Below are 10,011 nucleotides of genomic sequence, written 5' to 3'. Positions count from 1 at the left end.
TATCTTACTCAGATGTCAGTTTTGAGCTCGTGTTTCATTTTGTAAAGTTTCAGCATTAAATACGGAAAGAATATTTTTGGATGAACTCTTCTACTCTCCTCCACTTCTTGTAATGGTACACAAGGAAGGGGAAAAAATTATATTTCCTGTATTGTTTACCTTAAATAATTTGGGGCTGAATTTCTTGGCAATGTCTTTTATTTTTAGTACTTTCATGCTGGGGCACCGACTTGAAGAATTCTGGTGGGGGGGAACGTGCCACTCAATCTCACCCCCCCCCCCTTGATATATATGACGTGCTTCCACACAGTTTAAATCCACCAAATCCACTTACAAAAGCACTGATCAGCCCGAGGCTGTCGTACAAGACACTCAAGGTCGCTCGCAATGAAACTGAACCCCAAACCGCATGGTTGCAAAGCGAGCATCTCAAGCACAGAGCCATGCCTACACTGAAGAGAAACACTGACTCCGCATTAGTTTAATCTGGTTCTGCCTATCGCAATTCGAAGAATAATTTCTAAAAGAAACATAACTTTATCAGCAATTCGTCATGTGACCAAAAAGTTTGTTTGTTTGTGTTTCGAGTATCAAATGTCCTTTTGTACACTGGTGCACTTATTGTTCGACCACAAATACGAAACTGAGAATGAACAGTAGCGATAAAATGTTTCTGCGTGTAAATGGATGGTGTTGTGATTTGGTATGGAGTTGATACGGACCAGATGAACACAAAATTATTTACTCTTATCATTAGCAGCTAAATTTTGTCGTTATCAAGTATACCATTCGTCGCTACCTTGTGTTCCTTTGGAGTTAGCTGGTTAGAGAATGTTGTTGTTGCAGCCGCCACCATCACCAACGTCGTCGACATTGTCTTGGTGCTACGGACACTGCGCTAGTTTGCTTTCTGGTTCTCTACTGCTATCTGCTCCAGCTTCCAATTGGTTAGTGGCAAAAATATATAACCGATATTCTAGGCAGGAAAAGTGCACTAGTGATTTTCTGGTCCACCAGAAATTTTTGAATGGTTTGTGATTTGATGACGTCATCAATATTTGGGCGAATCACGTTCGTGTTACTTTAGCTGTTTGTTTGCATCGGATAGCGGTCCCAGTTCCGTTTCTCAGTGTTTTGTGACTGCCAAATATTCATGCGGCAAATCTGAATTACTAAATCACTAACAAAGTGTAACGTTGGGATAGACCAAAGGTTCTTAACTGTTTTGTTTTTTTTTTGTGTGTAACATCCTTCACCTTTTAAGTTATTATGTCTAGTGTCCCTCTTTTAAGTAGCTGTTATGTCTAGCGCACATTTAAGTGACGAGTGAGGTATCACGACTAAATTAACTTAACCTGGATGATAATTTAAATGGATTGTATAAGCTTTTAATAGTGAAATAATAAAAACAATTGATAAAGACAAAAAATAAAAGAAAAAAATACCGGTGAGCCTGTGTGGTAAGAAGCTTGCTTCCCAATCACATGGTTCCGGGTTCAGTCCCACTGCGTTGCACTTTGGGCAAGTGTCTTCTACTATATAGTCTCAGGCTGACCAAAGCCTTGTGAGTGAATTTGGTAGACGGAAACTGAAAGAATCCCGTTGTGTATGTGTGTGTGTGTGTGTGTGTGTGTGTTTCTGTCTATGTTTGTCCCACCACCGCCGCTTGATAACTGCTGATAGTGGTTCAGCAAAAGAGAGCGATAGAATAAGTACCTTTGTCTGTCCTTGTTTGTCCCCTCTGTGTGTAGCCCCTTGTGGGCAGTAAAGAAATAAGAAACGTCAGCACGCCGGGTAAAATGTTTAGCGGTATTTCTTGTCTTGAAGTTTGGAGTTCAAATTCCAGTTTTGAATTCAAATAAGTACCACTTGAGTACGGAAGCAGTTCGATGTAATCAACTTACCCCTTCCCTGAAATTGCTGGCCTTGTGCCAAAATTTTAAATTAATATATTTATCATTACAGGTAAAATTTAGTATGTTAATTATATTACCTCACCGTTTCCTAAAGCCTTACACCTTCTTCGAGGGTGGTCCTGCCAACTTTGAGTACCTCTGTGATAGACTATCCAACAGTCAAGGACTAATGAATAGCCTGTAAGCCAATCTGCCGGATTGACTTACATACGGACAAAAAGAATATCTGTAGAAGCTCACACAGATGTCCATTGTTTATGTTTAAAGATGTCGTGAAGAAAAAGCTTTCTGGCCGTCGGCGATGAATATATATTTCATGTCGATATCGATACTAACAGTGAAAGTGATTGTGTATCAAACATCAAAATAGATCTCAGTTACTAAAAATAACTCTCTACAGTTGTTAAGAAAACAAGAAATTACTTGCAATCAGTATAAACAGAGCTTTAACGAAAAACAAAAATGAACTCAGTTGAAATCTCCGTCAGCATGATGATATAGATCAAACTCATTATTGTAACTTTAGGTGCAGACGTGACTGTGTAGTAAGAAGTTTGTTTTGCAACCACATTGTTCTATGTATCCTTTATAGCTTTCAGCCTTGTGAGTGGATCTGGTAGGCGGAAACTGAAAGAAGCCTGTCGAATGTGTGGGGGGGGGGGGAATGTGTTTGTCCCCAACCACGGCTTGACAACCGATGTTGGTATGTTTACGTCTCTAACTTAGCGGTTCGACAAAACTGACCGATAGAATAAGTACCGGGCTTAAAAGGAAATAATTTAAGACAATAAACATTGACCATCCTTTCTTGTCTACTGAAATAATTTACCGAAACAAAATTACCCGATGTGTCGTTCTTGTTTATCTCTTTTTTTTTTTTTTTTTACACCTTTTTAACGATAGCGTACAATTTGAGGGATATTTGGCGACTATTTCTAGGGAACGCATTAAATTCGTCTCTTTGGCTCGTTTTCGCAATTTTGTTAACTATTGGTAATTAATTATGGCCGCATACCACGTAGGAATGTTGCAGAATCACCTTTGTTTTTTGTTTTTTTTGTACATTTGATATAAAAAAAAATTACATTTACATTTATGAAAAACCGTGGAAAGCAGAATCTGTAGAGCTGCAGACAATATGCCTTGCAGAGTTACGTCCCTTGACATCTTGAATTTAGTACAGACAATATGAAAAAGGATAAACTGGCTACCTTTGTGCTCCAAGGCAACTCTCTTACGTCAGTCCCAACCAGGGTTACCAGAGAGTTGGAAACCTTTCGAACCGAACCTTAAAAAAATACAATAAAGTAGAAATAGAAACTCAGAAACGTAAATAAAAATGGTCAAATGCCGACATTGTTTACTAAACGTAATACAAGCAACGCTATGTGGTTTAGAAGGTCGCTTTGCAACCACATGGTTTTAAGTTCAGTCCCATTCTGCAGCACTTTGGGCAAGTGTGTTTCTACTATTGGGCTGGGCACTGACCAATGCCTTGTCGATGTATTTGATAAACTGAAACTGTGTGGAAGCCGTGTGAGAGAGAGAGACTAGCGTAGCTAGAATGTGTGCCGCCCCCGGGACCCTACAAAAATATACATATTGCCTACAGCAGACCCAAAAGTGGTGTCAACACCATAAAAGTGCCGCCTGGAGCGGACCGCCCCCGCCGTCCTCATCAAGCTACGCTAGTGTGGTGTGTGTCTGTTCTTTCATCGCTTGACAACTGGTGTTAGTTTGTTTACGTCCCACTCCATAACGTAGCGGTTCCGCAAAAGTACCAGACTTTGAAAATAAGTACCGGAGTCGATTTGACTGACTAAACCTTTCGAGGCGCTGCTTCCAGTATGGTCACAGTCCAATGACTGAAACAAAAGATTATAACTAAAATCAAAACTTTTCAATACTGCAAATAATTTATTTGAAAAATACTGTTGCGACAAAGTCAACTTCGTCCTATATTACAATGTCTTAAATAATATTGTTGTCTTCTTCATGAGTTTACGAGTTGTGATGTCGATACTTTGATACCACTGCAACTGTAACGATTGCCTAACTTAAAGTTTTCCAACATTCATTCGGTTACATACAAAGCTTTGCAACAAATTAAACAATCATTGAGATGTGTCCCGACTATCAATTATATAAAAGTACTAACGATACATTCCTCTGGTGTAAAAAGAGGATGATAAAAGTGTGTGTACAATAGTGAAAGGGAGGTTCAGATGAACATTACTGTTCCGTTTGAACATATACATACTGACTCACCTACGTATACTATTACCACACACACACACACACACATACAAAACCTAGCTGTGCGTGTGTGTAGGAGTGAGAATATGTGTATATGAGTGCACACCAATTAGCATTACTATAACGAACGACGAAGTTGAAACAAAGAGAATGAGAATTGTTAATCAAGATAGAAGACAAAATATGAACGATGATTATAAGCAAGAATCTATATCGCACGAGCTAGAATGGAAAAGGAAACATGATCGAAGAGAGTAGACAAGATTTCTTAGAAATAAATCATAGGATTAAGAAGGAAATAACAGAATTATTACCGAGTGAGATCTTTAATGGCTGACAGTATGTCATAAAATGGGTAGCAGTATTTTCACGAGTACTTTTAGTATGTAAATATTTATACATACATACATTTAAGTATGTGTGTGTGTGTGTGTGTGTGTATATATAAAAAGTAAAAGAGTAAGGCGCATGGCTCAGTAGTTAGAGCGTCGGGCTCACAATCATTAAGTAGTGAGTTTAATTCCCAGACTGGACTCTGTTGTGTTCTTGAGCAAGACATTTTGTTTCACGTTGCTCCAGTTCACTCAGCTGTAGAAACGAGTTACGACGTCACTAGTGCCAAGCTGTATCAGCCTTTGCCTTTCCCTTGGATAACATTGGTGGCATGGAGATGGAAGGCTGGTATGCATAGGCGACTGATAGTCCTCCACAAACAACCTTGCCTGGACTTGTGCCTCAGAGAGCAACTGTCCACGTGCAATCCCATGGTCATTCATGGCCGACGGTGGTCTTTATATATATATATATATATATATATATATACATAAACACAATTGTTGCTGATGCCACTAAGCTGAGCAGTTCTGTCTCAAGACGTCGAAACTACCTGAATTCTTAGTGCGACAGCTGTTGAAGGCTAAATTTTCGTTGAGTATTTTTCCTTTTCATTTTTACCGTTACGTATTTTCATCGTTTGTGCCCATACTTTATATTTTTTACTGCCGACGCACACAGCCACACCTTTTCACGTTTGGCTTTGTACTAAATGCTGTGACACTCGTCTGTTCTTTGAATCCATCTTTTTTGTTTTTCTCCTTATCTACAACGTTGTCTCTACATATCTCCGCCTATTCCCTCCCTGCTTCCGTTATAATCACTGATCACTCTTTTTACCTTCCGGTTCATAAAGCAAACAAACTTATTCTTCTATGCTATGTTATTTGCTGAAACACATCGTTCAAGTATTTATGAATTTTCGTTGCTTTGTGCTGTACATGTTGCACTCTTGTTTTGCGTTTTGTCTCCTTTAATTTTCATCATAATTAACTAATGCTACATTTTTATCGAAGATTTTTTTTATTTGATTTCATAGGAGGCAAACTTATTTTTCTTGTCTATCCTAGTTGCCAGTCTTCATCATGCAACCTTTTCCTGTCCTTGCATTTTCCCTATCCAACTCGTTAAGACTTCACTATATGTTTTTCCTGGTTTTATATATCACAACTTTCTCACAGCAACAGTCCACCAACGTGGTTTCAGGTTCAGTCCCTACGAGCTGCACCTTGGGCAAGCGCATCTCTACCAAAACTGAAGCTTGATATTACCAACTAGCTTCTTCCCTTCAACATCGTTGGCCTTGGACCTAATTCAGAAAATGATTAGTGGCATTTCTTCCATCTTTGAAATGCTGAGTTCAAATTCTGCTGGGGTTGACCTTGTCTTTCTTTCGTCCTTTCAGGGTCGATAAAATAAGTAACAGTTGAGCACTGGGGTTGATGTAATCAACTAAACCCCTTGCCCAGAATTGTTGGCCTCGTGCCATGATTTGAAATCATTATCATTACTATTAAGGTGGTGAGCTGGCAGAATCATTAGCACAAGCAAAATGCTTGGCAGCATTTCATCCATCTTTATGTTCTGAGTTCAAATTCTGCTGAGGTCAACTTTTGTCTTTCATCCTTTCGGGGTCTGTAAATTATCAGTGAAACACTGGGATCAATTACATCGACTAGTCCCCACACTGCCTTTTTCTAAGTAAATTTCTCTTCCTTTTAATCAAAACAAAAGTACTGCAGCAAGCCTATAAATATACTGCAAAGACAACTTAAATCAATCGCCTACTTCACAACAAAACTTGGCAGTAAATTTATCTTAAATCAAAAGAAAATGTAGATGTTACATCTGGCAATTAAAAGAAATATAAATACAAAACAAAATAGAAAGAATTAACAGCAGTAAAGTTTAGTGAGGAAATGAAAACTAGGAAATTATGTACATTTATCCCAAATGAAGTCTATCAATATTGGAAAATTTCAAACAGATCTGTATACTGATGGGTACAGTGGCTTTTCTCCAACTCTTGGCAAAGTTATTTTTATTCAAGAATCCCTGATTTTCATTTATCCCTTGTCTTGAGATCATGTGATGACTGTAAATTGAGCAACAATAATCATACAAGCGATGTTGTGTATTTCTATGGAAAACATGTGTGAACAGATGTTACCTTGCTTAAAAACAGGTGCGGGCTGGTGACAGGAAGGGCATACAGTTGTAGAAAACCTACCTCAACAGATTCCATCTGACCCATGCAAGCATGGAAACATGGATGTTAAATGATGATGATGATATTGGAGATGATGGTCATTTTATAGAAACCTTTGTCATAGAGAAGCATGCTTTAAGGAAATCATAATTCCCAAGACATATACAGTGAGTGTTTGCAAAATACTTTCGTTAAAATTTTTTTGATTTCACACAAACCTTTCTCTTAATTGCATTTGTAAGAAAACCAGAAGTCTTTAACAATGTCAGTAAGAAAGGAAAGAAGGAAAACAACAAAGAAAAATGTTCATTTATTATGGATGTAACTTTTGTCAATTATGGTGATAATTTTATAGGAAGATACAATATAGCATTATTGGTAATAGGGTATAAAGCAAAGCTCACACAAACTAGTTAGTGTAGTCTGAGGTCTTTCACGTTTTTTTTTTATATTAAAAACTATTCCAATCTGTATGTTCTTCATATCAATGCCAGATGCCCTATTTCTACAGAACAGCCTTCTTTTCCCAACATAGAAAATTTATTTCTGACAGTTTGAACAAGCTTTATCCACTAGGCCAACCTCATATGATTGAAGACCCTCTAGAGAAATATACATACACAATTATGAATTTCATGATTAAAAAAATTAAATAGCGTGACATAATGTAGTGAAACAATGAAGGGACAAAGATGATTGGATGTAAATGAATGACTCATGTTCCAAATTATATACCCATGAACTTCAGTTAACTTTTGACATATGCCATTGGTGTTAGAAGATCAGAGCATAAAACTCTGTACTAAATAAATTGCCTTTAGATTTGTTCATTTACATGGTTTTAAATCTCACCAGGATCAAACTTTGTTTACCAACCTTCTGCGAAATGATTAAATGCACTTTAGTACCTCTTCCTCACAATCTCGTGGGATTGCATCAGTGTAACAAATGACTGACACATAGTTTTAAAAGTTCCACTGAGTAAGAAAAATAAACAAATTTGTTATTCAAACTCCAAAAGGACTCACATTTTCTCTACACATAAAACATAAAGAGTGTTGTTTGGAATATTTTGGCTCTAATCATGGCATGATTGTCACACCTGCTAATAAAAAAGAAATGCTTCTTTAACAAAATATAAGTCTTTGTTATTCTATGAGACAGGAAGCTTCTAAATAATGTGATGATCCTCAGAACCAATAGTTCTCAACTGGGGTCCATATATTTTAGGGAGGGTCCACAATAGTCTCTTGATGGCCCCTGAAAAATTTTGCTTTAAACGTTTGTATTGCAAGAAACACCTAGGTTTCTTTCTCTAATGTTTTACATAATTCAACCTACACAAGTTAATGGGAATTTTAAAAAAAAGTTTCAATAAAACTAGTTTTTATACATTGAATGGCTATGGGGATCCACCAGAATAAAATAATAAAAGGATTCATAGATAAAAAAAAATGGTTGAGAACCCCTGAGCATGAGTATAAGCTTTATCACTATATTCTGTAGATTGTATAATTTATCTCACAAATTGCTTGACTAACAAGTTCTAGTACTGTTTTATAGCTGAAAATTGTAGGAATAAGAAAAGGACATTCACATGCAAATGTAATTAATTGCTCTCTAATACTATGAAAATATCCAAAATTGTGAACAAAAGAAAATAAACCATTCCACCTATTAATTGAAAAGTGGATGTAAAACAATCATAAGAATTTGGTATTTAGTTGCCTTCCTTTGGTTACATATTTAACAATACGAAACATGCCTAACCTAAATCTTAACCTAAATCTTAATGCAGAGCTTTCTAGCATATCTTAACCATATAGTCATTGCATCTTATAATCAACTGCATGTGCAAGCAGTAGCTTAGCCTGGAAATCAATGAAATGCACTAGTAACAAAGGAATGTGTTGAATCTCTGTACATGGAAGGGAGGCAACTGTGTTTACGCCAAGCTCAACTGAGAATAGGTAATGACAGACAAGATTAAAATTGCACTTTCGTTTTTATTGTACTTTTAATAAAGATTTAATCTCATATATATTAATATATATATTAATATATATATATATATATTCTCTTTTTTAATATAGCCATGTTTACATTTTTCCTTAAGTTTGCTTCATTATTCCACGAAATGTACGGAATTAATGGTTTTGTCAGGACATGTGGTATAGTACAAAGTGAGGCTAACAGAGGAGAGAAACATCAGTCACTGAAAGGAATGTTTAATAGGAATGTCAAGTGCTTTTACTAACGAAACAAAAGTGAGCAATGGAGAGCAGACAAATATTTACAAAATCATACACTATATGAGATCAATGCCCCCAACCAATAGAGCGAGTTAATGGCAAAGAGAGAGGGAGAGGGATTAACTGTTAACATTCTTCACAAAATGAAAATTAAAATGTAAAAAGAAAAAAAACACATTTTGCCAGCAAATGATTATTACTAGGGTGGAGATGGAGGAGGCAATATAGCAGTCAGGTTTTTTTTAAGAGAGGCACCAACTGCCTAACTCCAAGTTTTAAAAATAAAAAAATAAACTTTAACAGCTATCATGATTAATCACCTCATTCCATAAGTGCTTTATCAGTGATGAATATAAAACGGTGTTTCTCAGAATTACCAAAATCAACATCTATAGAACAAGATAAATTACAACATATGAATAACAACAATATATATATATGTATATACATACATATATATATATATTCATTTTAGGCACTATGGCAAATCTGTGACATAAAAACTAAGATCAGAGACTAAACATAATGAGTGTGCATGTTTGTTCATTAATATGTAGATGTGTGTGTGTGTGTGTGTAATTGTTTGATATTTTATTATACAAGTATAAAATATGTGGATCCCTATCTTTGATGAATAAAAAATATGTTTTCTTCTATGTGGGGGATTGTGTGAAACGTTTTAAATAGATTTTACACATTTGTCAAAAAACGTTTTTTTTTTTTTTTTTTTTTTTTTTTTTTTTTGTCTTTATAAGAATAACAGATAAGAATGAGTGAAGGTAGGATCGAAACTGTGAGAAATTGGGAGGGGGCTTCTATATAGCTTAAAAAGAAAAACTGTGCTGGTAATACGAATGTCTGATTTGAAGATCAACAAAGTGGGGGGTTTTTTTCTAATTACAGCAACATGATCTTCGTAAATTAGAGGTGAAAAGATAAGACCAAAGTTAAGTATTACAATATAATTTATCAGAAAATAGAACAAAGAAACAAAGACAATATTACCAACATGAAAGGAGACTTTTTTTTTTTTTTTTTTTTTTTA

This window comes from Octopus bimaculoides, chromosome 20, assembly GCF_001194135.2.
Source record: "Octopus bimaculoides isolate UCB-OBI-ISO-001 chromosome 20, ASM119413v2, whole genome shotgun sequence".
Classification (NCBI taxonomy): Eukaryota; Metazoa; Mollusca; class Cephalopoda; order Octopoda; family Octopodidae; genus Octopus; species Octopus bimaculoides.
Note: the sequence above shows the minus strand (reverse complement) of the source record.